This window comes from Amblyomma maculatum, chromosome 1 (assembly GCF_055883805.1).
Source record: "Amblyomma maculatum isolate TAMU_Amacu chromosome 1, ASM5588380v1, whole genome shotgun sequence".
NCBI classification, from domain to species: Eukaryota; Metazoa; Arthropoda; class Arachnida; order Ixodida; family Ixodidae; genus Amblyomma; species Amblyomma maculatum.
The window spans coordinates 470,573,326-470,590,423 of record NC_139344.1 but is presented as its reverse complement, the minus strand read 5'-3'; the positions used below and the strand labels follow the sequence as shown (position 1 = coordinate 470,590,423).

Genomic DNA, 17,098 nt, shown 5'->3' with positions numbered 1-17,098 from the left:
TCTTGGAGGGGCCAAATTCACCGTAGGGACGGACCATTGCCCCCTGGCTTGGCTGCAAACTGCGACATCGAAGAACAGTCGCCTTCTTAGGTGGAGCTTGATTTTACAGCAGTACAATTTTGAAATAAGATACAAAAAGGGGAAGTTAAATGGGAATGCGGACGCGCTTAGCCGCTGTTTCTAAGCGGTCCGAGATGTTCCTCGCCATGTATCCAAATTGATAATCAGGTTTTTTTTTTTTTTTTTTCGTGCGCTTGTATATGTGTGGCTATGTAAAGCAGCACGTTTGGTTTTCTAGGAATACGTGGGTCCTGAACGTCTTGAGAGTGGGCTTTTCTCGAACAACAATGGCAGTTTTCTTTTGACCTGGTCTCTTCAGACGGGAGCCGAGTGCTTGTTTAGACATGTGGTTGAGTTTCAGACAGCTCGAGCAATTTGGCCTACAACAATCAAGACAACGCGACAAGCAACAGCGAGCTTCAAGCGTTCACGTGCAGGCCATTAAGTCGTCTCTTCATGCAGCAGCTGCGACTGCTGCCCTCCGTGACTCTTCTGGCGGGGGAGGAGGCTGTTACGACCGTGCATCCGCATTTGCGCGCTCTATTGTTCGCCTGTGGGCATGGATAAGTGTTGTGAATATGTGGTGATGGTCCAATGGCTCTAAGTGAGCCTGTTTCCAGGAATCCTGTTTTGTATGCCTGTTTTGCTTTGTGGACACCCTGCAAATGCCAAATTGACCCTGTCAAGAGAACGTCTGGAAAAACACAAAGAAACGTCCCCCTGCGGGAAATGCAGGAAGTGCTTTCTTTCTTTTGCTCACCCTTCCAGTCGAGAAGCCCTATCGTCCAGTGAGGAATGCCTACTTTCCAAAGGAGACGACAGAGTGACATGTCCGCTGACGTGCAGGACAAGAAAGGAGCATGACGCATACAGCCATTAAGTGATTTCCCAGGAATGCAGGAAAGATTGGCAATTGTCGAAAACGGACAATGCTGGGAGCGTATGCGGCGCCCACGTGCACTTGGGTTTCTGAGAAGTAAATCCACTTGCCGGAACCAGCTGCCTATCGATTCTTGGCTGAAGAATAGAAATGTACCTCCTCGCCGTTCCCAAGCTTTTCCCGCCAACAAGTGACCAGGCTCAACGAAACAATGCCGGGCCAGTCAGTGCTTCAGAGCATCAGTGCAGTGATGTGTTCGATTGGATGCCGATATCTGAGGGGCGTGCCCTGGATTTGGTTGGTCAGCATCTTCAGAGAGGGGCTGGACATAGGGGGTTTTAAGGACGCTGCAGAGCACAAAATGTCGCTCTGAGCCCTGGGTAAACGGCTCATCCAGTCGCTTCTCACTATGAACTCTTAACGCTGGCCATTTTGCTGATGTACCCTTCTTTTTCGTGTAAATAATCTTGTAAATAAGTTTCTCAAAGTGCCATTAAACCTGCTTGTACATATTTCACCAACTTCGAAGATTCAATCCTACTTCAACCCCGAGTCTCTGCACGCTACCAAGTGAAGGCCGGGTCGACGTAGGCCCAGCGTCACGACAGCGTATGGGAAGGGCTGCCTACGCGGGCTGCGTGCTCGTGAAGACTGACTGCGATTTTCTTGGCCTTCGAAGCGGAACTACTGCAGTTTGTCAGGACGGCAAGGTGAGGAATGTTATTTTGACTTGAAACGTTGCATTTCGAGCAGTTTATACTGACCAAGCCGGCCGGTTTTCTGAATTACGCAGCTCGTGAAAAGGTGCCGGTGCGCACGTCATGGGTCGGCCAGTCCGTGACACTCCGGCAGCTTCCAGCAAAGCCAAGGTGAGAAATGTTTTCTGTTTGCAAACTACGCTGCATTTGAAGCAGCTTTATCTGAGTACTCTGACTGGCGCGGTTGTGAAGGGAAGGTCTATATGTGCGCGTTAATGTCGCAACAAGGGCTCGCCGGTTACTGCGCAGTTTAATAAGAGCGAACCCATGGCTGACGTTCTTTGCTTGGCTTGCCTAGTGGTTACTTTTGCGTAGTTTCTCGTTGAGTTTTGCGTGTTGGGGTGTTTTTAACAATCAATCAATCAATTCTTATTTCCAACTCAAGGAACAATGCAACAAGCATCTGGATCCCTAGCTGGCAGGCTAGTTTGGGATCCATGCGCATAATGTTCAAAAAAAATTATCTAGTCGACAGCACAGACATTTGGCAAAATTTTAAAAGCAGTAAAAGAGTCACAACCTATTGTAATAGTACGACTTTAGCAGTGCATAGAAGTTGGTATTTTGCTTTATTTCTATGGGGATTTCATTCCATATTGTAGTTCCTACAGACAGAAGAGTTCTTTTGCCATACACATTTTTGCTAATTGGGATCAGAAAATTGTGTTTTGCTGTGCTTCGTGATCTGTATTGTGAGGAGACAAAGTGAGATGAGAGTAAGGGATAGTTGCTGGTGATCGAATGGTGCACCATTATCGCAGTTTTATGCTGAATTATTAGATGAAGGGGAAGTATATTTAAAGATTTTGAAGAGAGGCGTCGTATGGGCACGGTAACTGGAATATATGAACCGAATTGCTCTTTTTTGAATTTTGAAAAGTAGTTCTAAATATGTCGGATAGGTATGGCCCCAAGATTCAACACAATATGACAGGTGATCGCGAAATAACGAAAAGTATATTGTCCTTAGAGTGACAGAATCGAAGTACTGTTGACATTTTAACAGTGTGAAGCAGACACGGGATAACTTTTTGGAGAGAGATTCGATGTGAGGTTGCCAGGTTCTGAGGTGGTGGCGGCTTGTGTGGGGACCTGAATAGAACGTACTATGTTTTAGCAGAGTGAAGCGCCAACTTATTGCTAGCAAACCAATGCGAGATAGAGTCAAGTTCAAGATTTGCACTTTTGATCACATCCTCTTATGATTCACCAGCGCAAATCAAGGCAGTGTCGTCAGCATACATGGATGTTGTAAATTTATTTAATAATTTGGGGAGGTCACTTATTTATATGGAAAATAGAGTAGGCCCAAGGACTGACCCCTGCGGCACGCCGGCACCGACAACCTTGTACTCTGATTTTAGATAGAGCAATTCAACACACTGTTTTCCATTTCTGAAATAACTGCGAAAACATTCGGGTGGAATACCGCGAAAGCCACAGCACTCTAATTTGCGAAGCAGGATGTCGTGATCCGCCGAATCAAAGGCCTTTTTAATGTCTAAGAATACGCCCAAGACAAATTTGTTGTTGTTTAATAGCTGATTTATGAGGTTCGATATTAAGGGCCCGCTGTGCCAGTTGATCGATTGCTCCTAAAGCCATGCTGATAGGTGGAGAGTATAGCTTCGCGTTCCACAAAAGCTGTTACTCGAGCCGCTAAAACTTTTTCAAATAGAGCATTAATACTGCTGAGGATGGAAATGGGGCGATAATTTTCAAAAGCATTCTGATCCCCACTTTTAAATATAGGAATATCTTTAGCTACTTTTAAAGAGTCTGGGAAAGTAGCTTCATGGAAGGCGCGATTAAAGATTTTTTTTTCTTGTGGAACGGCTAATATATTAATGCATTCCTTTAGTAAAAAAGTAGAGCTGTCGTCTATTCCAGCAGAATGCTTATCTGACATGGCCTTAACAACTGCGACGATTTCATCAGCGGTTATATCAATATATCCGAACGATGCCGAATTGTAAGAAATGGCAACGGGGCTGTCAACCAAAGGGCATGCGTCCGCAATCCGTGAGCCTATTTCACAGAAATAGCTATTAAATGAAGAAACCAATGAATTGAACGTTATTCCCATAACTTCAAAGTCAGGCATTACAAAACCAACAGCTGTAGGTTTAATAACCGATTTAATGATTCGCCATGTTAGCTTTGAATCATTACAACTTCTGGCTATTAATGAGAGTATAGTATTCTTTTTTACGCTTTCTTATGGCAGCAGTGACTTTATTTCGCGAAACGTTATATTTCATTCTATGGTATTCTTTATTTTTATTTTATTTATTTATTTAGCAAATACTGCCGGCCTGTGTCACAGGCCTTAGGCAGGAGTGGGGTACAAACATCCTGGTAAGAACAAGATGAACATTATAACAGAAGCAGGAAACAATCAGAATCAAAACCAGAGCATGCCACACAAAACCGAGTGCAGAGGCAGAGAGTTGACAAACGATGTCTAAGTTGACAACGAACAAAGGCATTTAACTTGGCCCAGAACGGGGAAACATAAGAGCCCTATGCTTCATTAAGAGCTTGTAAAAATAGATTCACGGATTCGCAATTGACAATGTCTGCGGTTAAACAATTCCATTTAGTGATGGTGTGGGGAAAGAAGGAGAATTTAAAAACATTTCTTCCACACGAAAACGTGGCGACTCTTTTAGAATGGTAGGAGCGTGTAGGGCGACGAGATGTGTGCTCAACTAAAATTCCTTCCTCTATTTTTATTTTACTGTGATAAAATAAGTAGAACAACTTTAATTTTTCGCGATGACGACGCAAGGCCAGTTCTTCAAGACCTGTGGTTTTCAGTAGGGCTGTTGGAGAAACTTTCCAGCTGTAACAATTAAATATAAACCTGGCTGCTTTGCGTTGGACATTTTCTAATTTAAGTTTGTTAGTTTCGGTCCAAGAGTCCCACGCTGCTGCAGCATATTCCATTATTGGACTAACAAATGTTTTATAAGCTAAAAGCTTTATTTCTTGTGTGGATTGTGCCAGCGTTCTTCTCAGGTAGTGTAGTTGTCTTAAAGCTTTTTTTTTTCTATATACGATATGTGCTCGTTCCATCGCAGATCAGAGGTTAAGTGGATTCCTAAGTACATAAAAGTGCTTACAACTAAGAGGGGTTCATTGGCTATGCGGTATGTAAAACTTAAAGGATTCTTTTTACGTGTCACAGTCATTCCTACAGTCTTCTTGGAATTTTCTTCTGTTTAAGCTTAGTATGCCAGAAATCCTTCTTTTTTATAAAAGATAGGATCGTTTTGGTCATCCACGGAGAGATGGGAGTGCTATAGTACTTCTTGGAATGTGTTTCTGTTGACTGAGAGATCGCATTTCTTATAGTCCTACTAAGCCCGTCATATTGAGCATTTGTGTCTTCTAGGTGTGATGGCTCTAAATTCACCTCTTGTAGACGTTGCTTTAGAGTATTAAAGTTTACACGAGTGTAAACACGTCTTGGGGTATTTGTACCATTAGAGGGAAAAAGAAAGCCAATCAGAAAATGATCCGTTACGGGATAGTCATAAGTACTGCTCGAATCCGGGCTGAAGTTAAAAGTATAAGGTCAATTAATGATGAAGAAGTAAAGGTTACTCTTGTCGGTAATTTCGCAACATTATGGTACCCACAGACTTCTCTTTCATTGCGTCAATGTTCAAGTCTCCTGCAATAACTGTTTTCATGCGAAAGCAAGATAGGGACATAAGCAAGCGCTCAAAATATAAGAGGAATATATGCATGTTCCTGTTGGTGGCGCGATATATTACCGTTAAGAGCATACCTGGGAGCTTTATAACGAGTATATCAAATTCATTATTAAAGGTATAAGAAAGTTCGGATACTACGAGACAATATGAAGATGTCTTGACAAATAAAGCAACACCGCCACCTCTTGTATTACCTGCCCTCGGTACATGGAAAAAAAGAGTATCCTGGAATGTTGTGAAATTCCCCGGGATACAGCCATGTCTCAGTCAGAGCGATGAACTCAAACATGAATGAATGTTGCGTCACCAAGGAACAAAGGCAGTCAATATTTTTGTGAATACTGCGGATATTTCAGTACATAAGGGAGCGGATTGGGCCTGCGCACGGCAAAATCACAAGCCGAGTTGATAGTACTAGACCACATCTTAGAGATAAGAAAAAACAACTTAGCAGATCAAAGCTAGATCGCTTTCCTTAATAGTGTGAATGACAGTCGAGTTTTCTGCTTTCCGCGCAAGAATTCGACCGTTCACAACCTATAGGAACTTCCATCTGTATTCCTTTTTCCTTGTACTTGCTTTCCCAAACAAAATCTTGTTTTCCGGGCACATGTGTTCATTAATCTACACCCTCTCCTCCCCTTCGTATCTAAAATCTTCTGGAAAAAGGCTGTTCTTTTTCGCAGCGTTGAGCAGCAAGTTACGTGAACTACGTGATGTAAATTTTACAACGACGTTAGGCCTTTCTTTGTCTTTGCACAGAACTCGATGTACCACATCAATGTCCGTGGGACACACTGAAGCATTTAGCTTTTCATAAATTTTCATTACAGCCTCGACAAGGTTTTCATCTGGTCTCCAGGGTAGTCCTTTAATCTCCAGGTTCTGTGAACGGGAATACTGTTTTAGCTGAATGATTTCATATTGAGCTGACTGTAAGGCTGTTCGTAGTTCGTTGTTTTCTTTTTTCAGTGTTTGGGGCTCCAGCTGCATGCTATTATCTGCTTGAACTCCTCAAAGTGAGAGTTCATGAACTTAACAGAGTCGCTAATTTCACGCATCTCATTCCTGAGCTCTGTCTGGAAGGAACCAAATTTGTTCCCTAGCTCCTGTAATATCTTAGTTACTTCTTTTACCGTTGTAGGTGACTTCTCATTCATGGCGGCAACACAAAACACCTGTCGGGCAGCCCAGGCAGACTATGCGATCACAACACAAGTGCGCGTACCTGCACAGAAGAAAACAGTCGATTCAGTGACCGCACAGCTAGTAGCTGCACATGCCAGGACTGCCCACAAAGTGCTGAAGATTTGGGGTTGACGACGGATTAGGAGAGGTGCGGAAGTGGCCGTCGCGCCGACGATAAGCAGATCCCAGCTGCGCAGATCAGGACTGTTGTGACCGCGGTTCCGGCCGAGGTACGCGCAGACTTCAGCAGCTGAAAAGAGGTGCGACTTAGCGGACGCCGGCGAGCGACCGGCGCCAAAGGCAGCGAAGCGGCGGCGACGACGGCGGAGTGACGCTTTGTTTCCGACTGCGGCGACCAACCCTTCCCGCCTCCCCTCTGTGGGGATAGAAACGAGCTGCTTTCAGGCCTTAGTCCCCTTGGCGCCAAGGCGGCGACAGCAGGGAACCTATCGTCGTGCTGAATAGGCCAGAGGCACGCCACCGAGCAGCCTTGACGGTTGACTCCGCTCGCCGAATTCTTGAAGAAGGCGGGTGACCCTCTTGAAATTACGCGGGGGAAATTACCGCCGCCAGCGGGCGACCTCGCGGGATGTTTCACTTGGTGCAGAAACTCAATCGCCCGCACAAGATCGTCATCGACATTGGAAAATTTGCCCTCGTCATCGAAAGATGTGAGAGGAGGTCCGAGCACCACCCTCAGCAGTGGGCGGCACCTCGAGTGATCTCTTGTGCTCACTGATTGGACTGCACAAATTGAACCACCTAGGGAAGTGGGGATAACCAACCGTATTCAAGCGGTGGAAATTGTCACCACCGAGAGCTCCGTTTTCCTCTCTTGACCTGTAAATATCCCATCATGTAAAAAGTTGTATTAAAACACTTTTCTTTGCTTCTCCTCCCTGGCTGCTTCTGCTCCTTTATCTCGGCTCCTCATGGTTCGACTACGATGAAGCCTAGGCCCCCGAACCCCAGCCACATCAGGACATCAATGGATATTGCCATGCACCTCGCTGTAGTGTCCACAATCACAGGCAGTCCGCCTCGGTGCTGAGTTCTCCGCACTGCACAGAAGAAAACAGTCGATTCAGTGACCGCGCAGCTAGTAGCTGCGCATACCAGGGCTGCCCACAGAGTGGTGAAGATTTGGGGTTGACGATGGCCTTCACCAGTGCGCAATCTCTTTTAGGCGATGTGTTGGCCGGGTGAAATCTGAACATCGAGAGCAGGCTAATGTGTTAGACGAGTGTTCTCGCGGGGTATGTAGTACGGAACCGTTATTGTTAAAACAACAGGGAAAAAAGGTACCGCACAAAATCTCGAGAACCAGAAACGTGTGTGTCGAGGATCGTCATCTGCAAGAAAAAACCCGCTGGAATGCGCTTTAAGAAAAGGCAATAGAAAAAGAAACGCCGAGGTGCTTCTAAACAGCAAGCAGTGCTGAAGAACGCTAATAAACTGAAGGGAACTAATGTTTTCATTGAAAATGACTATTCACGCTGCACACTTCGAAGGCGGAGATTACTTTGGGAAAGTGCTAAGGGCGAAAAAGACAGTGGGAAAAAGGTGTTTTTGCTGAATGATAAGCTGCGGATAGATAACGACATATTTGTATGGGACGACCAAAGTAACACTCGGGTAAAATTTTCGCGCTCAGCTGCTTTAACGGAACACACATGGTCAGTCCCTTCATCTGCACCAGACTATCTGCGCCTTCTAAACATTAACGCTCGAAGTATAGTAAATAAAACTAATGAACTTGAACGTATTCTTTTATGCTATGACCCTCATGTGACCGTAATTACTGAAACGTGGCTTCACGAAGAAATAAGCGACCAAGACGTTGTCCCGGATTCATATTCCATTTTTAGACGAGACAGACCTTCTCGTGGTGGTGGGGTTGCTGTCATACTATCCAATGGCACAAAAGGTACATTGTTAGAGCAAATAGATGATCACGAAAGTCTGTGTCTTCGAGTTGACTGCTATGGAGATTCGTTTATATTGTTTGCGACGTACCGCCCTCCTTCCGCCAGCATTGATTTTCTAACTAAAACGCATGACCTTCTTGTGATGTACAGCAGAAAGTGTATAATAATCGCCGGAGATCTTAACTTACCTGAATTCCCTTGGCCCAACCTTTCATCGAACTCACCTCATGAAAGCGTTGTCTCGGACTTTATGTTGGCTTGTGATCTCACACAAGCTGTTAATATTCCAGCGAGAGTACAGGACACATCATCCTCAGTATTAGATCTGATTTTCCACAGCCGATCACTTAGTGATGTTAGTGTTGAAGTAGCAGATGGCATCTCCGATCACAAGTTGATACTGTTTACATGCAATATGCGTACTGCACCAAATTGCCCGCCAGTTCGGTGCAGGAAGACCGTTAGGGATTTTACCAGGGCTAACGATGAATCTGTTCTTGGTTACCTCGAAATGGTCCTAGATAACTTTTCTGGGGGCGATGTGAATGACCTATGGAACAAATTTAAGTCCCATTGCCACTTTTGCATAGATAACTTCATCCCAAGTAAAACTAAAACTGTTCGCCGAAAAACTCCGTGGATTACCCGCGAAATAATTCATTTAATTCGCAAAGTCAAACGGCTTAGAAAACGCAGGACTAGTAATTGTGTACTTCAAAACCTAAGGCGTGCATTGGCAGAAAAACTTCGTGTCAGCAAACAATATTTTTATTCCAATACATTAGCTGAATTCATCAAAAGTAACCCTGCCAAATTTTGGCGCCACCTTAATCATGAAGGACGCAGAACCGTCGATCGTGTCAAGGTCGGCGAAAACGTTGTTCGCGACAGGTCACAAATAGCCAAGGAGTTCAATCATTTCTTTCAGTCAGTTTTTTCGAATCCCCGTCCCCACCCTAGATCTTACAATAACACGAACAGCGTTAGCCCGGAATTCATAACATATGAAGAAATTTTTTCAATGCTTCTCAATTTGAAGCCAAAATTGTCTTGTGGCCCTGACGGCATCTCAAACGTATTCCTGCGACGTTACGCTGAATCACTAGCACACTTTCTTGTTATTATATTTCGTTCATCACTTTCTACTGGCGATTTTCCATCTGAATGGAGGCTTGCCCGTGTTGTGCCTGTTTTCAAGAAAGGCAACCGCGATCAGTTAACCAACTACCGCCCGATATCTCTCACCAGCACCGCATGCAAACTTATGGAACATATTATTTCGAACTACATATCTGACTTCCTAGATAAGAACAACGTTCTCTCCCCATTTCAGCATGGTTTTCGCAAAGGGTTGTCGACAACTACTCAACTGGTTTCCACAATACATTCCTTTTCTTCGGTACTCGATAATGCTGGCCAAATTGATGTAATATTTCTCGATTTTAGCAAAGCATTCGACATGGTTACGCATTCCGGTCTATTATATAAACTTGACGAGCTGGGTATACCTCGAACTGAGCTTAATTGGATTTCATCATATCTAGACATGCGCCAGCAGTTTGTCGATTTTAAAGGCCATTATTCAGACTGCCTTTCCGTAACCTCCGGCGTTCCGCAAGGCAGCGTGATAGGTCCTCTTCTTTTTTTAATTTATGTGAATGACTTGACTGCCTCTATCCATGAAAGTGTGAATATTCGTTTATTTGCGGACGACTGCCTGCTCTTCAGGGCTATTAATAATACGATCAAGTGGTTTTAAATAAAAGTATTAACGCTATTTCTGACTGGTGTGAAAAGTGGGATATGAAACTTAACGTCAATAAAACCGTGTTCATGCGCATCACGAACGAAAAATCGTACCATTCTTACCGATACACTATCAAGGACACCCTTATAACTGAAACCGACAGCTTCAAATATTTAGGAGTTACAATTAACAATCACTTGAACTGGTCCCCCCATATTCAGAACATCTGCTCATCTGCCCGTCACAAACTAGGCCAACTGAGACATAGGCTCAAGCACTGCACCTCCGATGTAAAGCGTCTAGCATACAATTGTTTAGTCCGTTCCAAGCTAGAATATGCCTGCGAAGTCTGGGATCCTTATACAAAGCAGGATATTAATAAGTTAGAGCAAGTACAAAGATCAGCAGTACGCTTCATAGATAACCGCTTCCGCAGACATGATTCACCATCACAGTTGATTAGAATAAATGAAATCGAATCATTAGCATCTCGGAGAAGGCTAGCAAGAACAAAATTCCTCTTCAACATCTATTATCGCACGTTCCGTATGAATCCTTGGTTGTATTTTCAACCCTCATCGTCCAGAGTTACGAGGCGTCATCATCCTCATAAACTAACTCCTGTATTTGCCCGCACAAACCAATTCAAATATTCATTTTTCCCAAGGACTTTAACCGAGTGGAATGGTTTGCCTTCGCATGTGTTTGAAGGTACAAATGTCCTCTCCGCAATTCAACAATTTTTGAAGCAATAACGTCTATTTTTTGTAATATCTCAAAATGTGTTCTTGTTCTTTCCTTCTGCTCTCCTCTTTCCACGGAAAAATGTACTGTACATAGGTGTGTATAACGATGCTCGACTGTGCCCCATTCGTGCCAGGGCCTTTTTATGGCCTGCAGTACTGTATAAATAAATAAATAAAAAATAATAAATAAATACTAAAAAAGTGGCGCGCCGATAATTACGTCCTCTCCGTTTCTGAAAACATGCATTCCACCCGCGCTTTTATTTGCAGTGCTGCTAGCACGCACTGTGGACGTCTGGCTGGTAGCCCCTGTGTTGTTGCCGCCGGGTATCAAATATTTTAATTGAATGAAACGCGTAGTGATCTGTCAATGCAGCTTTTAAAACCAAAGAAACATCGGAAAATGGAGCAATGCTTGGAAATTACTGGTAGGAATCTTCGTCGTGTAGCTTGATTTGTGTATTTTACGTGGGTATGCACGCAAGGTTCGATAAATCATTGACCAATTTTCGTAACTTTATTCCTTTACAGATTTCTCGCGTTTAATCTGTTTACACAGTGTCAGTAAAAGGTGTATCACGATGACATATATTTCTACTGTAAATTTTCCAGCTGATGCGAGGATTCGGCATTCTCTGTTGTGTGCCCTGGTGAGACAATTGCAGCATACGTGCGAGAGGTCCGGACCAATATCCCGCATTCCACGAGCAGATAGGTTTGAGCTTTTACTTTCGGCTAGCCAATTCACGTGATTTAATGTATTTCTCAGGTATTTATCAGTTATTTCTACAACGATATAATTGTTATTTAACCTGAACAATGTGTTAATAGGCATGAAATGTCCCAATTGTTTCCTGAAATATTATTATCAGTACATATTTTCACATTCCAACAAACTGACCATCTGAGAACATTGCAAGCTAAAAGTGATTGGTTTCTATTTACCGTCCCAGAAAGACCCAGGCTATAAAGACGCGCATAATAGAGAAACCATTCTTACACATTCTGACTATGAATTAAACGAGTGCTAGTTACATTGTCATTGTAAAATGAATACAAGGCACTTTGTAACATGAATCAATGTTTTCCAGCTTATTTCGGGCTCACAGAATATTTGTGATTAGGAACCCTTCAAACTTTCTGAAAACGATAATGCTGAGGATGAAGTACGTGACCGTCTGCTGGAATTTTGCTCCGAAGGTCGCATCCAAAAACACATGTTGGCATGGGGAAGGGTGCGCGTTTAAGCCGAAAGCAATGTGTCTGTGGCATAATACCCAAGACTACTTGAAGTATATTTGTTTGAAATCTGTGTTTAAAATGAAATACAGGGTATTGTGAGGGAGCCGCGAATATATTTTAAGCATAATGTATGCCTATTTTCTTGTGTATCATGTTCCATACTTTGTATATCTGCATGTAATGCTACATTTGTCGACCTGTGTATTGTTTCTTGCCTTGTGTATATTTTTACCTTTTTTATAATGTACGCGTGGGCTGAAGTACCCCACGTTTTGTCTGTCTTCCTGGCTGCTTTCGTGCACCAAACTGTGACAGAATTGTATGTGTTTTGTTTTTGTATGAAGCAAAATAATGTTCATTTCACAGAGCTCTTGGCGTCTTTCCTGCAATAGTGCTGTTTGACAAACGCTTTGACGCAGCTGCGTTGATGACCAGTCAGCCGTATTTGTGACCTAATTTTATATTTCATTGCTGAAAATAAATAGAAAAATAATACTACACCGTACAGAATATATGTTCTAACAGGGCACGGCAGTACGGCAAGCACTTGCTAGCATTCAAATTGCGCGCCGTGGCGCAGCGCATTTCAACATTCAAACTGCGCGCCTTTAATGAAAGCGGATGTGAGGCGAGCTTCAGCCGCTTGGTGCGCAACAGTCAATTGGACCGCTGGGCCCTATGGAAGTGTCTGCTCTTTACCCAATCCCTTTCTCTATGCGGCGGCTACAAAAACAGGCTGCACGGCTGGAAAGCTCGGCTTTTACACTCCACTTCGGAGACGAGTGTGGTGATAGTTTGCTCGTCCGCTACCACTGTTAACAGAATAAATGCTCGTTACGTTTTTATATGTTGGGATTTGTCCTTTAGCGGGACTGACATCCCACATCTGGTGACCCGGACAACGAACAAAACACATCGCCATGGACGAGCAAGAGCAACAGCTTCCCGAACTGCACGGCCAACTCAACGCTTCCGTGCAGCAGCATCCTGCCGGCTGCCGAGGACGACAGAACCCGTGGAGACAGCATCCTGCACGCTCCCCCACAAGATGTCTGCCGTGTCGCTGCCAAGTTTTTGCCCGACTCGCCCGAGGTGTGGTTCGCCCAAGTCGAGGCCCAGATCTCCCTTGCACACATCACGCAAGACCGGACCCGCTACGATTAAGTAATCACCAACCTCGATTCCCGCCACGCCAACGAGGTCTGGGATATCCTTGTCAGCCCACCAACGGGCAGCCTTTGCGAACACCTCAAGACTGAACTCACCCACCGCCTGTCACTCTCCGAAGACCAGAAGGTGTGGCAACTACAGTCCGCAGAACTTGACGAGCGCCAGCCTTCGCAGCTCCTCCGCCACATGCGTGCGCTTGCAGCCAGCATGGAAGTCCAGGATTCCTTACCTCGAGCACTTTGACTTTAACGACTTCCACCGCACGTCCAGGCAATTCTGCAGGCTCAGCTTACGATACCTCTCGACCAACTTGCCAGGATCTCTGATCGCGTTGTCGCCCACCGTCCAGGCACCGCTGAGCACCACAGAGCTTGCGCGCCTTATCGACGATATCAGTCGACAGCTTAGCTCCCTTCAACGCCGCCTGGATCAACACGTACCGACGCTTCTCTCGCAAAGCCGTGAGCATAACACCACCCGTCGCAGCAGCCTGGTGACGACGGCCAGTGGTACTACCATCGACGCTTCGGAGAAAGAGCACGCCAATGTCGACCACCCTGCTCCGCTGGAAAACGTAAACGGCAGCTCGTAGACACGGCTGCGAGCTGCCAACCTGGAGGCCGTCGCATCTTCGTCACCGACCAAATTACAAAGCAGCGGTTCCTTGTCGACAGCGGTTCTGACATCTGCTGCTACCCACGAGCCCATCTTCCCCGTCCTCCTACGTCGTTCGAGCTGAGCGCGGCAAACTGGTCCACAATCAAGACTTACGGCTCGCTCCGCCTGCACGTCCAGTTTAAAAACATACGCCATGCCCTTCATTGGAATTTTGTCATCGCTGACGTCATCGAGCCAATAATCGGTTCTGCCACCACGACCGTCTCATCGACGCGACAATGGGACATTCTTCGCCAGGGCAGGGAACCACTACCCACCAGCCTAGCATCAAAGTACTCGGTGTTGAAAATCATTCGTCGTACCACGCCATCCTCGCCAAATTTTCCGGTTTGACGCGCCCTAGCGGGTTGCCACGTGAGGTGCAGCATACCACCGTGCACTACATACGAATCACCCCAGGCCCCCGGTTTTCTGCTGCGCCCATCGCCTTGCACCAGACCGCATGCGCATATCCAAAGCAGAGTTCGAAGCCATGCTCCGTGAGGGAATCGCCCGCCGCTCCGACGGTCCATGGGCCTCGCCACTTCACCTTGACCCGAAGTTTAAAGGGAAGCTGAAGAGTTTTTCGAATTCATTAAGATGCTCACGTGTGGATGTGGGATCCTTATAAATCATGCGGGTGAAATTTTTTTGCAGATTCATTGCTTAGGACCGACATAATCGCCGTTTAAATTTGCGCGGTAGCTCCGCCCCCCGCCGTCCGCCGAGCGCTGTTGATGACCCTGACGATGCGAGCCGAAACCGGAAACCGCGGAGTGATGACGTCAAAACTGGTGATCGTCGCTTCGCAGCCTCCGCGACCGCACTTCTTTCTGCCTGTGTGCCTGCATAAGCTGCTTGGAGCTGCACTGTGTTTCTGTATTTGTGCGTTTTTGTTGTAAGGTACTGAAACGTGTGCAGTATCGAGTGACGCGATGGACCCATCATGCCGGCGTTCTGCGCAGCCTTCGACTGCACGAACACCGGCGCCCGCGACGATGTGATCTTTCATCATTTCCCGCAAAATGAGAAGCTTTCCGCGTAGTGGGTCACTGCAGTTAAGCGAAAGGATTTCAAGCCGTCAAAGACAACAGTGCTATGCTACGTGGATCAGTGCTATACTACATTTGCTCACCTCAAAATTCACTCATTGTAACCTGAATGCAGTTTGACAAGAAAAGTACACTTACCAAAGACGTTTCCAATACGTGGAGGTGCTGACACTTCGCTTTCGTTCGAGTCAAAATCACCGCTTGAGCAAGCATCGTTTCTTTCTTGGGGAGGTTTGCTCTGCATAGACCGATCCCACCGACCGATTTGCGCATGCGCCGGGTTTCCGCTTGTTGTAGTCGGCAGGCCAGCGCGAGCACATACGACTACACTATCCGCAATCTCCACTTCAGATGAACTCAACGCATACTTCCGATACCTCACTGCCGAGAAAAATTCGTTGTCATTATTACAGTGACTGTTGATGCAAAGCAAGCCTTAATTTTTGTTCGACCAGTAGCCTCCGATTCAGTTGTGAGGAGCTTGTCGGAAATAAACGAAGGCTGCGTACAAAAGATCGTATCACGGTAATTTATGGTTCTGGTAATTGATGGTTGATTGGTGTATGATAGGCGATGGCGAAATAAATTATTGTAATTAATTGATGAATTAAAGAAAAAATGAATAAATTGGATAAAGAGGGGTTCAATGGTGTCAAAATGCTCAGGATTAAAAGCCGATGCATGATGATGCTAACAGAAATTTTAGATTATGTAATTCATCAATTATTTAGTGACCTAATTGAAAAAATGAGAAATTAGAAAAAGGGGTTTCAATGTTGACAAAATGGTCGTTATCAAAAGCCGGTGTTTGATGATCTAATAAAGAAAATTGAAAGTGTATATTTGCTCAAATATCTGAAGTAACAAAAATTAAAAAAAAAACAATAAATGGGGTTCAAATGTGCTAAATTTCATAAAACGAAAAGTTAATGATTGATAGACTAATCAAGAAAATTTAGAGGGGGAACTGACCAATCATTTATTCAAAATAGAGGAAAAACTGAAAGATTATGAAGATGGGTCAAATACATAAAATAAAAGTAAATGCTTGATGACGATAATGAAAAAAATAAAGCATAAAAGTGACCAAATAAATATCTCAATGATTGTATGAAATGAAAAAGTACACTTAACGATGTCAAACTAATTTTGACACCTTTGAACTACCTTTTTTAATAACACAGGAGTACCAATCAGTTCAATTATTTTTGATCAATTACACACTAAATTTTGTCATTTAGCGCCCTCTAGCATTGACTTTTTATTCTGGGATTTTGACACCTTTGAACCCCCCTAATTTTTTTAATTTTGACTTCTTTCGAGTATTTCAGTTAAATAACCAATTACACACTTTAAATTAACTTTTTTAGTATCATCACGCGCTGGCTTTTTATTTTGAGTATTTGACACATGTCAACCCCCTTTTTCTAATTCTTCATTTTTGAAATATTTCAATTACTCAATAGATCAATTACACACTAAATTTTCTTAATGGCATGATCAAGCATTGGCTTTAAAGTACAAATAATTTTGACACCATTGAGGCCCTGTTTTTATTTTTAAGTTTTTTTTTTCATTTAATCACACGTTCTAAATTTTCATAAACAGAACCATCTAGCACTGGCCTTTCATTCAGATAATAGGACACACAAGTTTTCATTTTTCAATTATTTCAACTAATTAAGTGGCAGATTACACTAAATTTTCTAAGCATCATCAAATTGTCTTTTCATCTGAGCGTTTTGAGACTATAAAACCATCCACTTCCCAATTTCTTTTTTTCCTTATTTAATCAATTAATCACATTGATTCCATTAGCTCATCGTCACCTATCAAATACCAATCAATTATCAATCAGTAGAAGGAAAAATTACCAGCGTAAGGATTTTGCGCAGTGCTCCTTATTTCCGACATGCGGTGCCAACAACTATTACTTCTACTACTACAA

At 44.2% G+C, this 17,098-nt stretch overlaps 1 long non-coding RNA gene and 1 pseudogene across 1 annotated transcript; both read left to right on the top strand.

The window, feature by feature from the left end:
• The first annotated feature begins 1,549 nt into the window (after positions 1 to 1,549).
• LOC146209943 (uncharacterized) lies at positions 1,550 to 7,361 on the top strand. Its single transcript, XR_014703489.1, has 3 exons — positions 1,550 to 1,650; positions 1,734 to 1,809; positions 6,565 to 7,361. It is a non-coding gene; the product is annotated as an uncharacterized LOC146209943 (long non-coding RNA).
• A 4,829-nt stretch (positions 7,362 to 12,190) lies between these two features.
• On the top strand, positions 12,191 to 14,452 carry LOC146209942 (uncharacterized; annotated as a pseudogene).
• The last annotated feature ends 2,646 nt before the right edge of the window (positions 14,453 to 17,098 follow it).